Below are 24,382 nucleotides of genomic sequence, written 5' to 3' on the forward strand. Positions count from 1 at the left end.
AGCCTTCTAATTATATGAAAAATGTTTAATCAATAAATAAAAATTCAGTCAAAAATAATTTTAAAATAGAAGTATATTAATACATTGAATTGAAAAAAAAATTAACTAAATCATAAAAATAAATAAATATTTATCTTAAATTTTGTACCTAAATGTTTATCATTAAAATAAGATCAATCATATCTTTACTGTGTAACATGGGTATTAATAATATATTTCGTATTTATACGATTTATGTGCATTTAAGAGGGGTTTAATTTGAAAATAAACTTTAACTGTCGTCTGATGCGCTAACTCTCTGTGAGTGTGAAGTACAACAGTATGAAATGAATTAATTTCATTAAATGTTTTGATAAACAAAATAAATCCATTGCATCTTTACAGGAAAGAGAAATAATTCATTCATCATCGTCTTATCAATAATATCTAATTAACATTAGACAACGAGTTTTCTATTAATGCATCAATTGTGAATAACTCTCAAATGATGGTATCTGTACCACATTTCGCATATCTTTTGACAACAATTTCCAAATGGATAAAATAAATGACGTATAACTGATATGAGCTACCTTTGCGTCAGATAAGCGAAGTATTGTATCACTGCAATCATTACGAACGAATCAATGTTATAATGAAATGGCATATACGTGTAAATGACGTATAAATGAGAAACGTATATATGGTACTTTACTATATCTGCATGATTGAAGCATAAAAACAGAGACCAAGACACTATCAAATCAAAAGATTTCATCAAAATGGACATATGTAATCAACTTAAGCAATGACTTTAAATTAAATTATTCAAAATCACTTATTAGATCATTTAAACTTAAAACCCATGCTAAATAATTGAAAAAAAAAATATCCTGTGTAATAATTTCATCAAATACGCTCTATATCATTGCATAATGTAAATTTCCGAGACATCTGCAATAATTAGGAACGATGATACATAAATAAGGACCATTACATAATTAAGATTTGATTTCACATTCCCAAGAAAAGACAACTATGTCTTAAAACCCAAGAATTCTGTTCAAAAACTACGAATTTGGTATAAATTTCAGAAAATATTTTTAATGCTACAATTCACCATACATATGAGTTCTTATCATACCTTAAGTCAAGATAATTTTATACTGTAGTTTAACAAAAGAAATGGGGAGGAGGGGTGACAGAATTAAAAATATCAAAAGAAACCTTCTAAGTTTCGAATTCAATATGCAAGGGGGGGGAGCATAGGTAAAGCTTCAATTTGAATGAAATTTCTTTAACTCCTCTTCATACACACAGCAAATCGTAAAGCCTGACAAATTTAACCCTTTCATAAAGAAAAGTAACGCGTACAAGTCCACTACCCCCCTATGAGAAAGGGTCCTTTATTTTCTTTCTGTAAAGATCTGGTCGTATGAAAGGCCTTCAGGATGGGGTCATTCACCGATTTTTCTTAGTGCCCTTTCAGAAAAGTCACTGGCTCAACTATGGCACCTGTAATGTTTGAGTAAGGTCAATCAGCATTCAGGGGTTGGGTGTAGTTCAAACGAGGAGGTCGATTTCGATTTTGTTAACAAGTTTAAATATTTAAAGATTTTTTTTTTTTTTAGATGTGGCGAGATTAGATATATTTTTTGAAAGCAGCATACATAAAATATGAGGAAATGTCACAGAAAATATGTTTATGTTCATATAAAATCAAAATTATATTGATTGACTGAAAATTATATTGAACCAAAACTATACTGATTAACTAAAAATTATATTAAACCAAAATTATACTAATTAACTAAAAATTATATTAAACCAAAATTATACTGATTAACTAAAAATTATATTGAACCAAAATTATACTGATTAACTGAAAATTATATTGAACCAAAATTATACTGATTAACTGAAAATTATATTGAACCAAAATTATACTGATTAACTGAAAATTATATTAAACCAAAATTATACTGATTAACTGAAAATTATATTGAAACAAAACTATACTGATTAACTGAAAATTATATTAAACCAAAATTATAATGATTAACTGAAAATTATATTAAATGATTGAAAATTATATTGATGGACTGAAAATTATATTGAACCAAAATTATACCAACTGATTTATGTAAACACATTACCTGAAAAACACGTATACGTATACATAAAAAGAATCTTCTTTCAGATAGATGTTACTGCTATTCAGAAAGTTATACAATAATAATTTTAGTAAAACCCATTTCTTATTTTTCTGAAGAGAGAGTAAGTAAAAATCCTTTATAATTAAAAAATGCATTGATTCAAAATGGAAAAATATTGAGAATATCTCTTTGTTCGCCATTGGGAAATTTCAATTAATAAGACAGCCACTCTATATACATTATAACACTGTTTATATATTTTTCAAGGGGCTGACGTAAATATTACATATAAATGAAAAGCAATTCAATCAATAATTAAAAATTGATTATTACACATTTAATGCTACTAAATGCTTATTGATTATAAAATAATTATTTTGAAGTTCTTTCAAATATAGTATATAGAAAACAATGATTAAATTTCAAAATTAAACATTTATCACGAAAGTGAAAAAAATCGTATCTTCATCTCTATCGTGTGTACCAAATACACATTTTCCCTTTCATATGATTTATGCGCATGAAAAGATTAATCTCAATATTAAAAACAATCTTTAATCGTGATTCCCCGTGCTGATTGTCAGAGAGTACAAAGTACAGCCTTACGACTTGGGTTAAGCTCATTAAATTTTCTTTCAAAAGTGCTTTGACAAAATAAGTTCGATATTTTTCAATAAAACCGACAGTGCCTTAAAGAAATTAGAATTTCTTCAGATTTCTCACCGTCGCTGAAATCAGCATCAGAAAATAAAAAGGAAGAAGAAATAACTTTTCCATCTTCGTTTAAATGAGCATCAAACAAACAAACTATTGAATCTACACTTGTGAATAATACGTAATAATTATGATATCGGTATCACAATTCGCATACCTCCCGAAGTTTAGAAGAAGTAAAAACGCGAGAAAGAAATGAAGTTTTGTGTTGTATAAATGAAGCAATTTACAATTTAATGGTTACGAATAAAATGGGACTATGATGATACGACGTATAAATGAGAAAGGTAAGGACACTGTTTTATTTTATACTAGCCGCCTTTGGCGACCAGCCGGTTCACCAATCTTAATGTTCGTTAAAATTTTAATAATTAAATATTTTATGCAATTCCTACTTTAATAGCTTCTTCATCAAAATATTTTAAAACTTCAAATTTTGATTGTCATATAATTCATTCATAATATTATAAAGGCCTTCAGTTATAGCGTAATATGCATCTCTCTAATTTTCTGTTAGCCCCTGTAGAATTTATGCTTTAAATTAAAGTGGAAAGAATTAATCTTCAATTAATATAATAGTATTTTTTACTGAAACAAAGCATTTTTTTTTTCATAATCTGATTACTGAAAATAGAGTCACTCAGCGTTTAAACTTTATAGACACTAAAGAATATCTTTTTTAATTTATGTAATATCTCAAGAATTTGTCAGCAAAATTTTCTTAGATTCATCATGAACAGATCGATTCATTAACAATGTTTAATTTTAAATGCATCAAACACTAAGAAAATAAAACGAATTGTTTAAAATAAACGGTTGAAAACAGGTTTTAAAAAAACTACTTAAAAAACGATGTACTTAAAACTATAAGCATATACAAAAAATATATAACTAACATAAATACATTTTAATTACAAAAGCATACAACGAACCTAAAAATAATTTAAATCCAGTCCGCATCTGTTGATAATAATTGTCAACACAATGCGGAATTCAGAACACAATGCGCATGCTTGAATTTTCAACGCCAGTTACGTAACGCAAATACGTGATTTTTTTCTACGCCAGTTGGGGTAACGCTATGCGGATTAGAAACTTTCAATTTCCTTTATTCTGTTTTATTTTAATTCAAAAGTACTTCAGAATGAATCTGAAAGATCGATTCATTAACAATGTTTAATTTTAAATGCATCAAACATTAAGAAAATAAACAGAATCGTTTGAAATAATCCGGCGAAAAATATTAACCCTAGCCTCATTACTGTTGGGAGAAAAAAAAACTGAAGCCTTACTGATATGGCGGTGGGGAAAATGGAAGATTTTTTGGCGGGAAAGTTAGTTTTTAATTAACAATTAAAATTCTAATTAAAAATTCGAAAAAAGGGACCCCAGGTGCACATTGCCAACCTCCAAGGTATACATGTACCAAATTTGGTAGTTGTATGTCAAATGACCTGGCCTGTAGAGCGCCAACACACACACACACACACACACACATTGAGCTTTATTATAAGTATAGATTAATCTATACAATCCATATAATTTGACTGCAGCAATAGAAAATGCAAGCAATAAAAACTCATTTAAGAGCCATTTTTTAAAAAACCAAAACTGTAATTATTGGTGACAGAGTCATAAAGAGCACTTTCAATAATAGAGAGCATTTTACAATATTGATGAATCGGAAAGGGAATTTTTTTAAACATTTCCTGAATTTCTCAGAGAACTGAATTTTAATTTTTCTGAGTATGACATTAAAACGAATTAATTACCATTTGGATAAATGTTAATAATCGCATATTTAACGAAATGTTTTTTTTAATAAGTTCCAATTATATTTTATATAACACACCAGAAAGATAAAGAGTTCGTTCAGTATAAAAAAAAAGAATAAAATAATGTCATGCCTATAATTTTTAAATTAATATACAAAATCCTACGCTTCACAAATTCAGGCAGTCAATATAATTTTTTTCAAAATATGTTTACCTACTATACAAATAAAATAAATCTACTTAATAAGATGATATTTTTAGAAGGTCTTTGTGATTTTTCGGCAACCGCGCCTATATGACTCTACAATTTTAGAAATAAGCAAGTAAAAGACGGGGATTTCTTTATCCACCTTTTACACTTAATTTTTTGTGAGACCTGAATGAAAACAATTCTCAAAAACCTACAAATTAGGTGTATAATTTAAAAGGCAAACTTATTTCTATTCCCGATGAACTAACTCTACCTTCTCCAAGCCTAGCACCCAGAACGTGACAAAAGCACGCACAGAAAATAAATTTGATTAAAAAACATCATCTTTTACGAATCTTTATATTTCTCTTCACTCCAGAAAGCTGTAGTGGGTGGAATGGGGTGCTTAATGCAAGGATCTGTTCCTTTCTAGTGCATTTTTTTTTTTTTCAAACGCGAGTTGGACGAACCCCATCCTTTTCTGTTGGGTCCTTGGGGATTCATTCGCCGCAGGTGGTCTGCGTGGGAAGGTTGGCGCACACCGTGGAATCACGATTAAGAAAAAGTAAGGCGTCGTATTTAAATTAGAAAGTATTGAATTTCGTGCTGCACGAATGGTAAACACACCCATGTGAGTTAGTGAGTGGACGCAACTGTGGACTCTGGTTCTTCACCCTCCCTGCAAAATGAGGAGTGAATGACCGCTTCGGACAGGTGGAGTGACAACACGATACATAACCACTCGGGTGCAAAGAGACACTTCGGCGCAGGTAACTAAGTACGTTAAAAGCAACTAATACTTCGAGGGGGGGGGGAGAGAAAGAGAGAATAAGAGAAAGCTTCACCCATCATTACTCATTCATTGAAGTATGCCATGCAAATAGCTAATTTGAGTAATTTTTTTTGAAATCCATTTAATTTAAAATGGAGGTATCTCTTACCAGATTTTTTTAAAATCCTTCATAGATGGGTAATTGCGCTCTATTCCACCAATAGGATTACCAAAAGGAGATTAAGCAACATATTTCGAAGTCATCAGTCCGTAAGAGCAGTGGTATGGAAACTGAGAAATACAACATGAATGCTTAAGTCCATATCTCTGAATCATGAGTAGTGACTATTTTAATTTATTTTGTATCCAATTCCTCATTAAATTAGTTATGAGAAGTAAATATGAACAGTTCATGTATTTCTGGTTTAATTAAAAGAGAATTTAATAGTATCAAGCAATATAAGAATTTAATTTTGTTATAATGAATTTTCAAATTTGTGTTAAAACTTACAATTGATTGCAAATTGATTTTTTTTTTGAAATTGAAATGCCAACGATTTTAAAATTTAAAAATGAATTTACTTTCAAGCATAAATTTCCATAACTATAAGTGTTAAATTTGATATAAATAATACAGGAATTCGCAAAAAACTAAAAACAAAATTCTCATTTTAATACTTTTAATTTTATAAGTGCTAGGGGAAATGTACAACCCTGCCGATTATTTTTTACCAGCGAATTTCCAAGATCTTTAACAAAATACTCGAGCACCGCTAAATATTTTTTATGTTGTTGAGAAAACTTTGTGTAGAAGATGAGTGAATGACACGTTTTAAATCTCACTGTAAGAAAATTTTGTAATAACCAGAAAATTTTATCAATAAGAACTTTTTCAACAATGATAAAAATGCAAAGGCGTTATCTACAGGAATTCGCCCTTTAATTAGCTCATATTTATTTATTTTGGTTCAGATAAAGTGATCCAAAACTTTAGTTTCACATTACAGTCATCATTAAAGTTAATAATGATCTAAGTCCATTATTAATAGCATAATGGAAGTAGTTATTTTTGTCAGAAAAGATTACTCAAAATATTTTGAATGCCTTTTTCGATTGTAACTCGGATATAATTGAAAAAATCAACATAGCGCCATTAATCTGAATGAAGTAAAAATGTCGCTTATTTCCATTTTTCAAAATAATAAATAATGATGATGATGATGACGATAGTAAAAAGAGAGGTAGGAAACTTTTGAATGAAATTACAAAGAAGCCTAGCTTAACCAGCATAATTCGTTCCCGAATCGTGCTCGCAACGTGAAACATCCGTTAAGCGAAACAATTCTTTTACAAGTATCCATACAAAATAGAACATATGTCCTATTCCTAAATACTCAAACAAATTTATAATAATGTAATTGATTATTTATGGTATATTATTTTTTTACAAGAAAACGTTCAAAAGACATTTATTTTTAGCTTCGCTTCACCATTTGGCGAATAGATACAATCATTAAATGAATTTATAACATATATAACAACTGCCTAATCAAGGTAATGCTTCTCGATTTACGATGCAATAATTTCCCACGCTTTCAGTATCTTTCTTATTTCACGGGAAGGCTGTTGCTCCGTTGAATATATTATTTTTTTTATCCTGATCAAAGCTCTTTCATGGCGTTTTGGTGTGAAACAGAATGCAGAGTCAAAAATTCTTTAATAATGGCTATGTTCTTCCACCAGCTTATTAATGTCGTTGTTCTTTACCTATAGACCAACAAGTTTGGAAAGAGACAATCGCGTCGATTAAGGCTTTAGAAGCATTTACTCAAACTTTTTGAAATCGCGTTCGACAACGTTATCTTACCAAAACTTCGTCCATATGTATATAAGGGTTCGCTTCAAATAAGCTCTCTAAGCATCAGAACCTAATCAAATCAACCTAGAATGAGGCAACCTTACGATGTCTTCTTGCCATTCGTTCTGCGAAACATCATCCGTTAAGCGAGTCAGTGTTCTACGTTTTGTTTTGCTCGTTATGCAACTTATTAAGCAATGTATAACTTATTTTTCCCAAAGAGTTCCACGATAATATGATATAATAATGGTATAATGACGAAAAAAACTATTTTACGGTTTCGTTTTCAAGAATATAACCATTATAAAACGCTTTCTTTTATCGTGATATTTTTTGTTTTTGTTTGGATCACGCCTCTGAATAAATAATTCTTTTCAGCATTTTAAACTGAAGCACAAATTGAAAAACAAATTGATCCAAGAAAAATAACACATTGCATACAAGATTCAGTAAATACGTAATAATTTTTCAACTCTAGAGCAAAAAGGTTAAAACTTCAAAATTTTATTTCAAAAATTATTTAAATGATTTGATTTTTGAGACAAAATTAAATTCTACAGTTGTAGATGTGTCTTCCTAGAAGAAGGATTATAAATCAATGACACACTAAATAGATTATATTGTTGTTTGCTGTGAAGGAAAATGTTTCAACATATTGTAAAGCTTTTGAAAAGTCCATTGAAGTCACTGACTTTTAAATTAAAGAAAGGTTTGACTTATTTGTCATTCAACGTTAAAAGATATGAATCCAGTAACAAAATTCCAACTGTTGTACCATTCGCTTAAATAAAATTACAGAACTAAAAAATCATTTTTAACATACGAGCGCAGCGTATTTCATATTCCTACGCGTTTAAATAATTTACTGCCTCAATATTTAGCACTTCATCTAACTACCCTCAATTTAGCGTCCAATTAGATATTCTTTTCCAAGGTCATTCGAGAGAAAAAAAGTAGTGCAACACGTTTCCTTGACGCATCACCCTCCGAGCCAATATCGAAGCTGGAACATGTGCTTCACCTAACAGCAGCCACGACCTTAGTTACGACGACGGACTGCGAGAATAAAAAGAAAAGAAAAAAAAGATAGAAAGAAAGGGGTCTCTCTCTCCCTCTTCCCCCTTCTCTGATCCCATCCCAACTCAATAACCTTTTCCAGAGCATCCTCCAGGAACTACCGGTGGACATGCGAATCACGTCTCGCAGAAAAACCCGGTCGATGGCTGAGCGGGTTGGCTGGCGCCAGAGACCGGCCCACGGAGAGGTCAACTCTGCTGCTGATGCCGCGAAAGGAAAAAAGAAACCGGTTGATGGGATGCTTCGTTCCCATCCACGGGAGAGCCTTTTTGCTTCGTGGCACTGCTCGGCCATCTGGGCTGATGCTGCCGCTTCGGGATGCAACGAATAGGCAAGCGAAATTTGCATGGATATAAATAGAAGGCAAAATTAGACTAGATTAGGTCGAGCGAGTTTTTACTAAAAAGTTAATAATGCGAAAATCACTATGTTTTTAAATTTTTAGTTAGGGTACGAGTTGAGATAAAAAGATGGAAAAAAAAAAAGAACATGAATATATTTGAAATAAATAGTATTATCATACTGTAAGCCATTTAGATATGTCTAATTCGATACAAAAGTTGTATGGAATCCGTACACGTTTTCAAGTGTTTTCTCAATTCTCAGTTAAATCAATACATTCCAAACACCACAGAAATTTATCGTCCACGAAAAAAAAAAAAAAAAAAAAAAAAAAAAAAAAAGACAAACTACTAATTTACAAAGCCAAAAACATATTGAAAAATGTATAAGTATTTTTCAGGAAACTGGTATTGATTTAACAATTTGATTAATTGTTCTTCATTGAGTTAATATCTTAAGTAATATCAAATAAAAAAATGTTAGATTTTTTAATAAAATGAATTTTTACGAAAGTTTTAGGCAGTTGGCAAGCACGTGAAAAACAAGCGGATAAATTAAACAATATAAAGCAAAAAATAAACATCGTGTAATAATTAAAGAAAGAAAGAAAGAAAAATGCATTGTCAAAAGTGTGTGACCCTGAAAGCAATAAAAGAACATCTGAAAGCAAACATTGATTGAAAAGCGTCTTTACCCGTCAATGAAGATCCTAATTAATTGATTTGCAAATGAAGTATATATTTTTTAAAAGAAATGAAGACGAATGTTTGTGCATTTGCTTTACCAATGTTACCAAACAGAGTTCTTAACACACAATAGCTAGAAGTAAAATGTTTATTCACATTATTCGAGACAATAAACAATTAATGTTCGAAGAAACTAAATGCCTATAAATTCTCAAATAAATAAATTAAAAAACACGCACACACACAAAACCCAGTGTTGTTTGTTTTGCTACTTAACCCTTTTAAAGTACCGCTTAAATCCAGCTGATATCTTCACAATATGGCTATTTTTTTCTAACGGTATTTGAAAGAATACGAAGAACATATTTCCAACAGAAAGCAGTAAGTGTCAACTAAAAATAACATTAAAATCATTTATTATTCATTTAATCAATTAAATTATTTTATTAATTAATTTAGTTAATTTTGTTTTCTTCCTCGGTTTATTCTGCACCAAAACTTAACTAATGGTTCAAAAATAAATTTGAAAAATTGATGGTGAAATAATTCAGTAACTAAAGGGTTAAATCTAAAAAAGTTCAGTTCATGTATTCATCGGAAGGAACAGGCATTTTCGTACACAATGGTACAAAAATAAGTACTTAATTCAACCATTCATTTTCCATTATCAAAATGCTAAGATATAACTCATCAATACGTAAAAATAAGTGACTCTTCACAAATTTCTTATCAAGTTTAAAATGCAAATTTTAAGTTAATTTCATTTTCCATGGACACTGTGGGAAAGCATATCTGGCCAATAGCACTGTAAAACAAACAAATCTGAAAATGAAGGTCAGTGATATAAGATATAAAACGTAATTTTTATAAGCCCCGAGAGCTGATATTCAAGTCATTTTAAGTTCCGTTGCCATAGTGATTTTTCAAAGTTAAATACTTCTTTTCAATTAAGTTCATTTATAATCTGAATTTAAATACACTACCCAATAAAGATTTTTCTCAAACTAAAGGAGGGGGGGGGTGAGACCCATCAACAACTGAACCTTTAGTGGCACACCGTTTATGACACCACATCCACCTTGCACGCTTAACGACTTCTATAAAATTGCTTCATGGTCATTAACACCATCAAAGACTACTGACCCTAATACCCGAAGTTAACTGTTCCAGTTTCGGTAACCGCAGCAACCCATCGATAGAGCTGTGGGAAGCTAAAGGGTTATCCAGCAGCAAATCTGGAAGCAAAAGAGAGAGAAAAAAAAGTTTTATTAAAAAAAAAAAAAAGCGAGGACCCAGGCGACGAGGAAGCGGAAGAAGACTCCGCCCTAGGCGAGGACACCACGCCGACAAGGCCGCCTCGTCACGTGACCCGCTCATTGTCACCGTCACGTGACCTTCCCCCATCCCATTGTTCATGAACGATGAGCGCACACAAAAGGTACACGAGAAGAGGAGGAGTGAGATGGCTTTATCCGCGCACAAAAGGAACAAATACCTGTGGGATGACTGGCGGTAGGTAAAAACCCCGTACTTAAAGCCCATTAGTGTTTGAATGGATTTAACACAGCACAAGAACAGAGCTCATGGATGGGAGTTACTCAGAAGTCGTTGATAAAGTCAGTTGGTTAGAATATGAAGTCCTTCGCTATCCTGGGAATATCTTGACTACAGCAGAAGTAATTCGGAGGCAGTTGAAAGTGAATACAAAACCCCTTTGTGCCCCTTTCCGATATATTTATTTAAACTCGTTCAAATTGTAATACTGTACGGGGTGAATTTTTCGAATTAAATGAAATCATTCCTAGAAACTTTACATCTGTTGCTGCCAATTAATGACTTTTTGGGTTAGAATTATTTTGATCAGCAGATATGTCGCGATTTTGAAGCAAAGCAGAGGTTTTGAGTAGAGAACAGTTTCCTTGTGAATCAAATTAAAACTAAGATACATTGCCAATTAATTACTTTTTGGTTTAGAATTATTTTGATCATCAAATACATCGCGATTTTGGAGCCAAGCAAAAGTTCTGAGTGGAGAACATCTTCCTTTTGGATCAGATTAAAACTGAGATACATTGCCAATTAATTACTTTTTGGTTTAGAATTATTTTGATCACCAGATATGTCGCGATTTTGAAGCTAATAACAGGTTTTGAGTAGAGAATATCTTCATCTTGAATCAAGTCCAGATAAAAGATACATTTTATTATGAAAATGTATAAAAAACGTGATATTCAAAATATTAAATATTATAATATCTAAATTTAATACATATCGAATTTTTCTATTAAAATTATATCTCAATCATTTATTTGTATTTATGTTTAATTTTAGCATATCGAATCATACAGATTTAAATAAGGCAACGTTATATCACCTCCAATGATAGTTATAGCAATCTAGATATCTGCTGCCGGGAAAATGAGCTGTGTTTTGTACCTATTAGGCAATTGAAAATTACAATCATATCACCAATTTTTGTGCCAAGTACGAATTAACAATCGGAAATAAAATATTTTGATTACAGTAAGTAAATAACGCAACATTCTTCCGACAAGGAGAAAACATATCTGCCTACATTTATAAATCAAAATCGCAGATTATACATATATTTTATAATTTAATTGCTTTTTACATCAAAATCCCTTTGCACAAACGTAATTCAAAGGAAATATGCTGAAAGAGGGGACAGAGCAGCGGAGACAGAAACAATAACTTCAAAATTTGACAAAATAAGAGCAGAAAAAATTCTCCTATTTTCTTATAAAGCATTCCAAATTATTGGATTTTAATGACGAACACTTAAAACTGGTGACTTAAGACGAAAATATTTCTGAAAGCCAAATGAAAATCACGTTCGCCAATTTCTGTTCCGGAGCAGAATTCGCGGAGCTACAAAATTAAATATTTTCCTAAAATGATGTTGAATTGCATTAGTAAACGTTTACAAGGCAATAATACAAAGAAGTTTTGAACCAGAAATCCACTGAATCAGAAATTTTGTAACAACATTTTGATAAAATTTAATATTTTAGCAGCACCTGAAATATACATATTTGCCAAGTTCAATAATATTTCCTTCATTGTTAAAAGGTAATCCCATTAAAGATAATAATCCTATTAGCATTTTGGTATTCTTGCCCGGGATTTCTTTACTTTTCCACGAATTTCGATAAGCGGAAAATTCCAGTCAGGCAAAATAAGGGGATTCATAGCCATATTACTGAATGGGGAAATTAAGAACAGAATAAAATATAAAGATACTGTATAGAATTAAAAATTGAGATTTTCAACTCGTAATTGGGTTTTTTTATTTGCTATTCATTTCGATTTTTCCCCATCTATATTAATATATAATTAAGACATGAAACAAACAATAAGCATAGATTTAAAAAAAAAATCTCTAGTATTATTTTGAGGAATAAGTGCGTAATCGTTATTAATTAAAGGAATAAGTGAGTAAGTAATCGTTATTAACCTGTTAACCGGGTAATAAACTTATATTCAATTCGCTTTGCATTGATTTCGTATACCTTTGGAGTGCAAGATAAAAAAAAAATTTAGTTAATACTTAATAAGAATCTATGAACATTTTAATAATCTTTTTTAGTTTATTCAAAAATTTACTAAAATTATTTTAATGAATTTGATAAAATAAACAAAACTTACCATAATTACTGATGTAAAATATATCATTCATTTCATATTTTTAAAAGTATTTGGAATTTTAAGTCGTTTAAATATGCTTTTGTACAGATAAATAAATTATTCCCTTTATGTTATAAAACTGTCTTCTAGATACACCCTAAATATAAAAAAAAAAAATATTTTGCAACAATAATTAAAAGTTAGTAACAAATACAACGATTAAGGGGGAAAAAACTCATTTCAAAAAATTGCATACAGTTAGATAATTTTTTGAATTATATATGAACCTATATGAGCAATTAAGGGCAATTAATTCCAGAAAAATTATAAATTTCACTTGTACAACTCATTTCTTATCGACGTCATGATCCAATAACATAAATACGATGTTGCTTTCCTGCCTGTATCATTCTTTTTCTTTTAATTTGTACATTTCTTTTTATTCGGTCAATGAAAATGATTAAATATATGTATAAAAAAACAGAAAAAGTATTAAAAAATTTACTCAAAAAACTGTTATTGTCAGAGAACGTTTGCATTCAAAGTAAAACAAGTTCCGCACGGGTGGGCCACTTACTACTGGACCGCGACCAGCTTTACGGCGGATATATTTAATGTATTTTTTTGACCATGAAATTATCCATTCTTTGAATACCAATAAATTTTAAATGATGTATTTTTTTCACAGTAATTTTCTCAATATATTTAAATGCAACAACGACGCATAGAGGATAGCAAATAAAACTGACATATAATTTTGGATTTAATAAAAAAAATTCAATATTTAAAAAAAATATGGTTTATTTTAATTATTAATTAACAAAATGCAATGTAAAATGAATCTGTGCGATATAATTGTATGTTTCAATAAAAAATTTTATAGATGGATAATAACTAAATAACCGATCACTTAAAAGAACTAATTCAGAAAAAAAAATTGTAAATAAAACAATAATACAATAATCAATGCATGCAGTTATTTCATATCTAACAGCTGTCAGATATGAAATAGCGAAATTCATTCGTTTGGTCATTTATGCCCTTATATCGAAATTTAAAATGCAAGAATTCAATTTCTTTTCTAAATGAAGGAAATCCATTTATGCACATTTCTCGAAATTTTAAGTAAAAGAATTCAATTTCTTTTCTAAACATTTGGTCATTTATGAACCTCTTTCTAAATTTTAAATACAAGAATACAATTTCTTTTCTAATCGTTTGTTCATTTATTCTTCTCCCACGAAATTTTAAATACAAGAATTCAATTTCTTTTCTAATCGTTTGGTCATTTATTCTCCTCCCACGAAATTTTAAATGCAAGAATTCAATTTCTATACTATTCGTTTGGTTATTTATATTCCTTCTTCCCAATTTTAAGTGCAAGAATTCAATTTCTATACTATTCGTTTGGTTATTTATATTCCTTCTTCCCAATTTTAAGTGCAAGAATTCAATTTCTTTACTATTCGTTTGGTTATTTATATTCTTTCTTCCAAATTTTAAATGCAAGAATTCAATTTCTATACTATTCGTTTGGTTATTTATATTCCTTCTTCCCAATTTTAAGTGCAAGAATTCAATTTCTATACTATTCGTTTGGTTATTTATATTCCTTCTTCCCAATTTTAAGTGCAAGAATTCAATTTCTATACTATTCGTTTGGTTATTTATATTCTTTCTTCCAAATTTTAAATACAAGAATTCAATTTCTCTTATATCATTATTTTGAAAAAAAAAAAAAAAAAATCATTCACCATTCCAACGAAATAGTGTTCGTACAACTTAACTAGGAAAAATTTATTCTATTTATTTTTCACTTTTTTACAGGAGCGGCTATATTTAGTATGAAGATAAGAACAACGTCAATAATACAAGATCAAAGTAACAAAAAAAGTCGCATTTTAAAAGGCATTTCAGTGTAACATTTTTGCAAAAAAAATTCCCACTAAAAAAGGGGGGGGGAATCTGAAATTCTTACTCACCACTAAAGGCAGAAACTAAAACTAGTAAATGTTACAATATCCAATAGCTTACCTGAAAAACAAAACAAAATACGTTAGAATGTTACAAGTTCAAGTACAATTGCATTTTAAACAAATAAACTCAATTACTTTGATAAGATAAAGTACATTTACTTTAAATATAAATAATTTTCGTGTAGTATAATCATAACATTCAGAGACAAAAACACAACAGTGCAAACACATATTATTCAATTTAATGTAAATAATTGTTCAGTGGAAAGATTCTCACAGCATTTTTCTCTTTTTCAATCAAAACAATTTCACTTTTCCCTTCCATCTCAGCACTTTGAAGGGAATATTTTCATTTCACGGATCAGTGCGTTTCAATTGTTTGGTATGGAAAAAATGAAACACCGAGGTCACATTATTATCAATCTATATTCTTTTGAGACACGTGCCAGAAATCACCTTTGTGGGCCATCAGAGCATAAGTAGGTAAATACGGTAAATAAATTTAGAAAGAGAAGAGGCATATAAATAAAATAAAAAAATCACTACAATATTAATAACAAATATTATTAACAACAAACCCTTAAGCTAGTTTTCATTTTGTTATGAATAACACTTCTAAAATTCCTTTTGAGATTTATAGACCGAACGAAATGTCCGAATTTTTCAAATGCCATGTGTCTGAAGTGTCTTCGCAAGAAATAAAATAAAAATACAATTTTTTTTAAAAGTCCCCCCCCCCCCCCGGTTGCAGTTGACAAACAGTTCTTTCCTTGTCAAGAGGTTGCTTATGTTAGTGAGGCTTGAAAGAAATCAATGAAAAAATAATTACTATAAAAAAGTAGGAAATAGAAAATTTTAAGAAAAAGAAAAGTAAAATGCATTTTAATAATTAAAAGAACAATATTAAGTATTAAAAATAAATATTAAATACAATTCTATCAATTCGTTGAGACTAATCCGTAAATATGCACAACAATAAATAGATAAAGAAACAAAATTAAGGCTCAGAATCGGCGAAACATTGGTGTGTATTTTCGTTATATTCCACAATTTTTTCTAAACGACTAGGCCAAATGAGAAAGAATACTGTCAACTTTTCAAAGTAATAAAATTAATTAAATCTTCAATTAATAAGAAAGGAACCAAAATTGCGTCTTTTTACCTACAGTAACTGGAGAGGAAGTTATTTCAGAATAAATATTTTTAAGATATCTTTAAAAAATTCAAAATTTTATCATTTTAACGATATCAGTTTTAGTTCCACACAACCTTTCTTTCAATTGATATTTTAAAAATATTAAAAGCATTAAAATAAATTTTTTAAAATTAATTTTGAACTACTCTATCCCTATTTTTTTTTAAATTCCCGTTTATTTTAATAAAAATCTATTTTTGAAATTTTCATTTCTTTCAAAGTAGTGATTTAATAATGCTTAGAAGCACGCGTGAATCAATCGTTCAAACAGAGGCAAGAAAAGTAAAACTCTCGCGAGGGAATGAAGCATCTTTGACAAAAACAGCGACTTAAAAAAGTTTTTTTTTCTTTTTTCCCCCCTCAATAGAAATTTTAGAGGAAAATATTCCGAAAAAGATGTCCTTTTATTATTATTATTTTCAACTAATATTTTACTCTTTCTTTTTCAAACAAAGTTTAGAAAGGTCCTTAAAACAATGAATGAAAGAGGTCTAATACCATATTTGAAACTGAGACAATTTTGATTATTATGTCTTACTGTGATTAAGTTACAGAAAATTTACGTCATCCCTCCTGCAATTTATCGCCTACAAGATAATTTTTATATTTATTCAAATACAATAGAAAAATGTTTATAACCATAATAGCACAGATCAAATTATGCTCCTATAAATGCATACTTTAAGGATTTTTAATGTGAGTAAATTTATAGGATCCATTCTTTTTAATTCATTTTCCCACCCCGCTTAATTTTAAAATAGGATGCATTTTTGGCTTTTAAAAAATTGCTTCCCTTGAACCAAAGAGAGTTATATGAATTCAGTAATAAGATTAAACGATTCAATTAATTAAATTTATAAAAGTATATTTAGCATAGCATCCATCATTTCATAACTCAAATTTCTAACACACCATACAAATCCTAAATTACATAGCAACGCGCTGTTGTATTCGATTGCATCGTGAAGTCCACAGCGGCTATGGAGAACACAAATGAAATAGCACCCTCGAGATCTCATCTCTGCAAGCATCTACTAATTTAATTCTAGGCAGGATAATATGCAAAAATAAATAATAAAACCCCAACAGTACAGCACCATTTACGATAACCACCAGAGCAGTTCAGGGTCGACCAGATAAGCGCGATAAGATTCCAATTCTGGGGTTTCAAAACGAAGGTCTGCCAAATGGGAAAGCATTTTCCCAAATCGTGACATTATTTTAAATGACTCATTTGGAAATCGAGCATTCGGACACACTTTAAGTGCAGAATACGACGCAGTTGGTGTGTTTTAGTTTCAGGTTTTAGATGTGGACAGACTGTCGCGATAAGATTCTTCGAGAATAAACCAGAGGCTTTTTAAGAGACTATGTCCAGTGCATGCTAATGCCGCAGCTGACCACAACAGGAGGAAACAAGGTCATTCTATTTCACATTTTTTTCTTTTTATTCGTTCAGTGTCAGGGATTGGAGAAAAAAAAGACCGGTTCGACGCTAGATTGATAATCGGATTGCAGAGATATGTGAAACCTGGAAATAGGTTTCTAGTGATGAATATGTTATCCATGAGACAATGTCAACAGATTCAAAATTAGAAATTACAAGAATAAGAGAAAAAAGATTTGGTGACAGGATAAAACAATGTCAGATTACTGAATACTAAATAAGAAGCGAAGAGGAAGAGGGGGTGGTTTCACGTTTAAGAAATCATTCGAATTTTGGGATTCTATAAAAGAATCCATAATTCATTAAATTGATTCTTTTTTTTTTCGAAACATTACAGGAAACATCTCTCTAAATGTTGTGAGGGATAATAAATAATTTATGCATTAAATAAAATATAAACAAATGAATGTCAAATGCATAAGATAATTGTCTTCACACAGTTAACAAACAAAATGAATTGCAAAAGCATAAATAAAACGATAAATTAAGAATTACAATTAAGAAAATGAAGGTTCCAATTAGAATTTACGAATTTATTTACGTTAACTTTTGAACAAAGGACGTAAACTTTTGCGAACTGATAATGCTCAGCTGAAAGAATAACAAATGAAACAAATAAATAATAATAACAAAAAGAATTAATTCATCCACGGTTTTTCTTAATAGAAGAGATATATGTTTCAATTATATATATATAAAAAATTCTGGTTTACACTTTAAGTAAATTTATATATTTTTCATCAAGAAAAGAAATTAAAAGGAAATCAATGAAAAAAGAGCTAAAAAAATCATCTTCGTATTGATCATAATATAGAATGAACATTCAACAAGAACCGTATTATTACTGCACAATTTGAATCAAAAACTCAGATGAAATTTAGTCATTATTTGTCTCCAAATACTTCCACACTATTGAAATACATAAAAAAAAAAAACTTATTTTTCACAGAACTTAAATAAAAATATAAAGAGACGAATTAAGCAGCTGGTCAGCTATTTATACAGATGGTCGCCTTCTAGCTATCATTGCACAAGGTTATCAGGCGCGTACGTGTCTTATGAACTGGAAATACGATTTCCGGGATTCCATGATAATAAAAACAGACCCAAAACTATGTTATTTCCAGTTCATTCGGAGCTAATTTAAGCAGTCGATTTAGAGCTTGCTAAAAGATATATTGCACAATTTCTCTGGTCTTCTTGGAAATCTGTTGGCGCAACTAACAGAAATTCTGAATTAATTATTATTGAGAAAATTCTAGTCATTTTATACCTAATACTGAAGGATTATAAGTTGAAAGCTAGACGAGTTTTACCGTTTCATATGGGGATTCATATTTCATTAATATTCCGAAAATAATGCCTCAATTTTGACACGATTGTCTACAATGAATTTGCAAGACATTGTGCATCAATGGCCGCATGGATAGAGTAACAAAAAATATATTTAATAATAATAATATTTTTATATTTATTATTGGGACTTTGTATAATTAATTATATATTAAGATTCCACCACACAAATTTCGTTAGGTAGCACATGGAATGTACAGTTTTTGTTTTAAGTTTCGATTAGAAAATTCGAATAACAATTTTTGGAAAAACAGGTTTTGGTAATTGAGAAGTTTCCAAAACTTATTATTCGTTTATATGTAAAAACATTAAAACAGAATTAAACTATTACAACAAACATAACAAGGAAAAGGGGACCCCCCTGAATACTACATGTTACTACTTCAAATTATATAAGTTTTTTACATAAAAGATGTTAAGGACCGCCGTATACCAATACTACCACCTAAAATGTGTTTTCTCTTACATCTAATTGAATGACCCTCGTTTATATTAGTAATATGATATTATATTTATTCAAATAAACACTTGAGAGGTTTATGTCACTTTTATATGTAGTTAAAACATCTATGCATTATTTAGTAGTTTATACATTGAAAAATATTAAAATTCGATGTATGAATGGAATTCGGGCACCATAGTTGAAAAATTCAAGAAATAACCACAAGCCACAGATTATTTGCGATGTTAAATAATAATCTTCGGATATTTTGGAATATTGAATCGGATCTTAAAGCTTTTTAATAAAAGCTTTGACTTGAGATTTCTCTTTTCAAAAACATTCTGTTAACCGAAGAAAATTTAATTAAATGTCACCACAGCAATCAAACGTCAGTCAGCATCATTACCGACACACGCTGTTTTTCCATGTAACAACGAGGAATTTTTGGTCTGGTGCCAATATAAAGCTGCATATAGACAATTCATTTCAGAGTAATTTCCTTATATTTTTTATACGTAAGTTTTGGTACCATTACCTTTGTATCAGTAGAATTTCCTGCTTAGTTAAGTGATATAGTAAAGTTCTAGATTCCAGTTTTGGAATTAAATAAAAACATTTTTAAATGTTTAAAATTTGTAAATATATCGAGCTATACGTGAATATGAGTTATTAAAAATTTGAATTTAAAACAAAGTCCTATACTGAAATAAATAAAAAAACAATTAAGCAAATCGAAACAAAATTCCCTTTAAATACAAAAAAAGAAAGTAAGTTTTGATAACATTCGATTCGAATGTTTATTTTATTTTGTTTCGAAACCCTGAGACCGAAAGACACTGTAAGTGCAGTCATATCCCTTAGTTCATCCCCCCCCCCATCATAGATAATCTGACTCCAAAATTTTATTAAATTATTGATTTAATACTGAGTAGAGATGCAGAACACCGAAATTGTGTTTATTACACTATCTTTTATCAATACGTAGATAAATAGCTCCCTCCCCCAATCAACACACGCATACACACCCTTCTTTTCCTACTTAATTTACCACTAAAAACATGCTCAAATATCATGTTTAAGCAACCCACTTTTTTTACTTTTAAGGGAACCTGACAAACAACAATAGAACATAGTTATATTATTTCGAAAATTTCTTCTTACGTAGTTACATCATAATAAACGAAATTGCTCCAGCAGAACACTTATCAAATGTTTCTCTCTATGCCCGTGGTTTAAAAGGAGACAATTATTGAATTGATTTTTTTTAAAAAGGAATTTTTAATACTCAATTATAAATTTAACAAAATAGATGGTTCCCATTTTTGTAAAGCTTGACTGTAAATTTTTTAAAAACAATTCTTGATAATTCTCTCTAAATAAAGATAAAATTTTTTCTTCCGAAGATTCAAAAGAAGAAAAAAACATTAATATTAATATAAATATATTTCGTAATTTAATATCATATTATTAATACGTAACGTAATTTATTCTTTCTTTAGTATTAATTTTTTTCAAGCCATAAGACAAACATTCGATAGAAACGAGAACATGGAGCAGCAAAATATTTTCGAACAGTACTAGTCGATCTTGATCAAGCAAACATCGCAAGCGCACTGAACTACCCGTGCAGTTTTTTGAAAGCGTTTTCTCCAGAGAAAAATCGCAGTTATGAAAAGAAAAAGTGCTCTTTTGCAAATCTAGAAGTCATCAACTGGGGCCACATATCACTTTTTTAAAAGATGATAATAAATTTCAAGTGTCTATCAGCCTTTGTGCCTCCATTCTTCGTCACTTCCCATCTTATCGGGGCAGCTGGATCAACAGTTGCCAGCGCATGCGCGTGTTGCCTAAGAGCGTGTACGGGTACAGTTTTTATCGCTCGAGCGCGGAATAGAATAAAAGCAATAATAATAAAAAAAAAATTCTCCACCGACACCAGTTGCATCACTCACTGGCTGCCTCTAGGGAAGTAAATCCGTCTCCGATCTCGTTCGAATTTTTGTCCCGTCCAAGGCTGAATTTCACACTGCCCCCACCCCTCCTCCTCTCTCTCTCGTTCGCTCTGTGACTACGACTACTTTAATTTATCTCCACTTGTGATTTTCAGGTGGAATAAAAACTCCATATTTGCGAAACGTTGTTTCCGTATCACGTGGTTTCTTTCTTGAGCCAATCTATTCAAATCCTTTTTTGCTTCGTTCGAAAGTGAGATGTTTGCTGCTGCTGCTTTGAGGATTCTTTAAGACTACGAAGGGCAATTAAATATGTCGCATGCATATCAGCATACAGAAAAATCTATTTATATAAATTTGGCTTAATTGAATACTATCAAGGTCAAATGTGAATGCATTACCAGATCTGGTTTTAAAACAGCTTAAGGTGATATGATTACAACGTTTTCAAATTACATTGGTAGTTACGATGGTATCTAAAAATTTTAAAGAAAGTATATTAAATTATTTTAGCTACTCCTACGATTTCTAAAACGTGGCCATATATATTCAAATTTATTAATTTCAAAGTGCATTTTCCTTTCATAGGATATATGAACATAAATTATTATTTTAGTTAGATAACATTAATTTACATACCTTTTTTAAAGAATACAATTTTAAATGAATAATTTAAATGTTTTATGATTAAATATCACAAGCTACGCAAATACCGACGTCCATTCGTTTAATATATGAATATGAACCTCAAAATTCCTCGGTTTCGTTGAATGCGATTTCCTTGCAACACGTAATTGTTAAAAAACAGAATTTAAACATGATAAAATTTATATATTGGCAGTATATAACCTAACTGTATGTATGAGACAAAAATCATTCAAAATCCTCTACACAGCAAACCGCTATACCCAGAGTCACTTAAGATGCTACTACTCACTAAGTTGTATCAAAATTGTAATATTTTCGATGCATATTATCGTGCAAAACCACTTTAATAATTTTTAAGAAGTTATCTTTTCAGTGATATGGATTTCTTAATAGAATGATTTCTCTATTTCTAATAACATTTTAAATATATTTTGCAACAAAATTTAGTTACTGAATTTAAAATTATGCGCTTTGAGACTACATTAAACACATTTTTGTGTGTGTGTGTGTGTGTACGCGCTTCCTTTTCTTCTTTTTAATTAAGAATAATTTTTAAAAAAAATATAATTTAAAATAGACGAATCAAGCCTTGAGCATTACCATGCTATGATGTTTCGGGCTAGAAGTTCGAATCTCCTTTGGATTGCTTCTATCAATCACTGAAGCATATATAGCAAGGTGATTTCTAATTCAGTTTTTTCTATTATTTCATCATGGAAATATATATATATATAATTTGACAAGAAATTTCTGTTATTTTCACAACGCATCAACATTTCTAATTCAGAGCTGCTTGTTATGGTACAAAAATACCTCAGTTAGTGTGAAATATATAAAATCTCTGCCATTATTAAAAGCTCTTTAGTTAGGTTACAAAATCAAATTAAGACCCATTTTAATTCGAAACCTCCCCCCAAAAAATGTTAATTATAAAAAAAAAGGACTTTTCCTTCAGTCGTTGTATAAAAAATTCTTTTGTAATCGTCTTATAAGATATCTTTTTAAAAAATGTATCTTGTTTAAAATGCGGTACGCTACTTACTTCGGCCTAATAATCTAAGTTATAATAATTACATTTATAATTTCAGAAAACATTAAATAAAAATCAAAATATTTCACAATTTTAAATATATCAACATTTTTTAATACGCAAATCTGTAGCCTGTTAATAAAATGTGATAATAAGTACAATACCTTTAATGTCATAACCATTCTTAAGTATTATCAATGCACAGATATATTTTTCCTTTTTTGAATTTTTATTAAATAGCAAATATAATTATAATAATTGGTACATCACAATATTTTGGATCTATTAATTACAGAAAAGTTGAAAGAAATTAAAATGATTATTTTCATTGCAGCAGGACTTAAAAACAATTTCCAAATCTTCTTTCTTTATAGAAAAATTTGCACAAAAAAAAAAAAAAAATGCACATATTTTAATTTTGTTTCGAAAATTTCTCTTAGTTCCGATTGTTAAAATGTTTGATTTGAAATCCTGATGAAACATAGAGAACTCAATCTACATTCTTAATTTTTTTATGATTTATAATCAAACATCTACAACGTTTACGAAGTTTTCTTTCCTTTCCTTTTTTTTTTTTTTTTTTTTTTTTTTTTTAACGCCGAAACCAAATGGGGTGCATTGGGATCAAGGCAAAACGGCGAATTAACGAGAACGACGAACTAGAGAGGTTTCACTCTATTTCAAAAATGTGCAAGTAATTGATTCATTTTGCCATTTAGGAACACCAACTACGCAAATACCACGTGCCATTTTAAAGTTGGCATTCGTTCGACAGAAGCAGTGGGTGGGTGGATACGCGTGATAAGAAGAATCACCTCGCGGGATGAAAACAGCATCAAATAACCTTGAAATATTTAAGGGGGGTAAATGAACCAAAGTTAACTTTTTTTTTTTTATCCCATCATCTCTCTCTCTCTCTCTTTCGCTCTGAAGTCAGATAGATCTGTCCGAGGGAGACATCGCATCTATGATATACTTAGACAGAAAAGGAATAAAAATTGGCAATTTCCCCCCTTTTTTTATGCGTATCGTTCGCCGTTAGACAGGAGCTAGAGAGAGGAAAAAAGAGGGAAAAAAGTGGACATTAAATTGGGATTTCCCAAATAAAAGTTAAGAAAGTCTTTCCTGATAGATTCTTAGCACGC

The 24,382-nt window shown here is 30.0% G+C and overlaps 1 protein-coding gene across 1 annotated transcript in view; it reads right to left on the minus strand.

Annotated features, from left to right (window-relative positions):
* LOC129981514 (forkhead box protein O-like) overlaps positions 1-24,382 on the minus strand; it is a 161,151-nt gene that overhangs the window by 59,138 nt on the left and 77,631 nt on the right. The gene's annotated exons all lie outside the window — the stretch shown is intronic.

This window comes from Argiope bruennichi, chromosome 1 (genome assembly GCF_947563725.1).
Source record: "Argiope bruennichi chromosome 1, qqArgBrue1.1, whole genome shotgun sequence".
Lineage (NCBI taxonomy): Eukaryota > Metazoa > Arthropoda > Arachnida > Araneae > Araneidae > Argiope > Argiope bruennichi.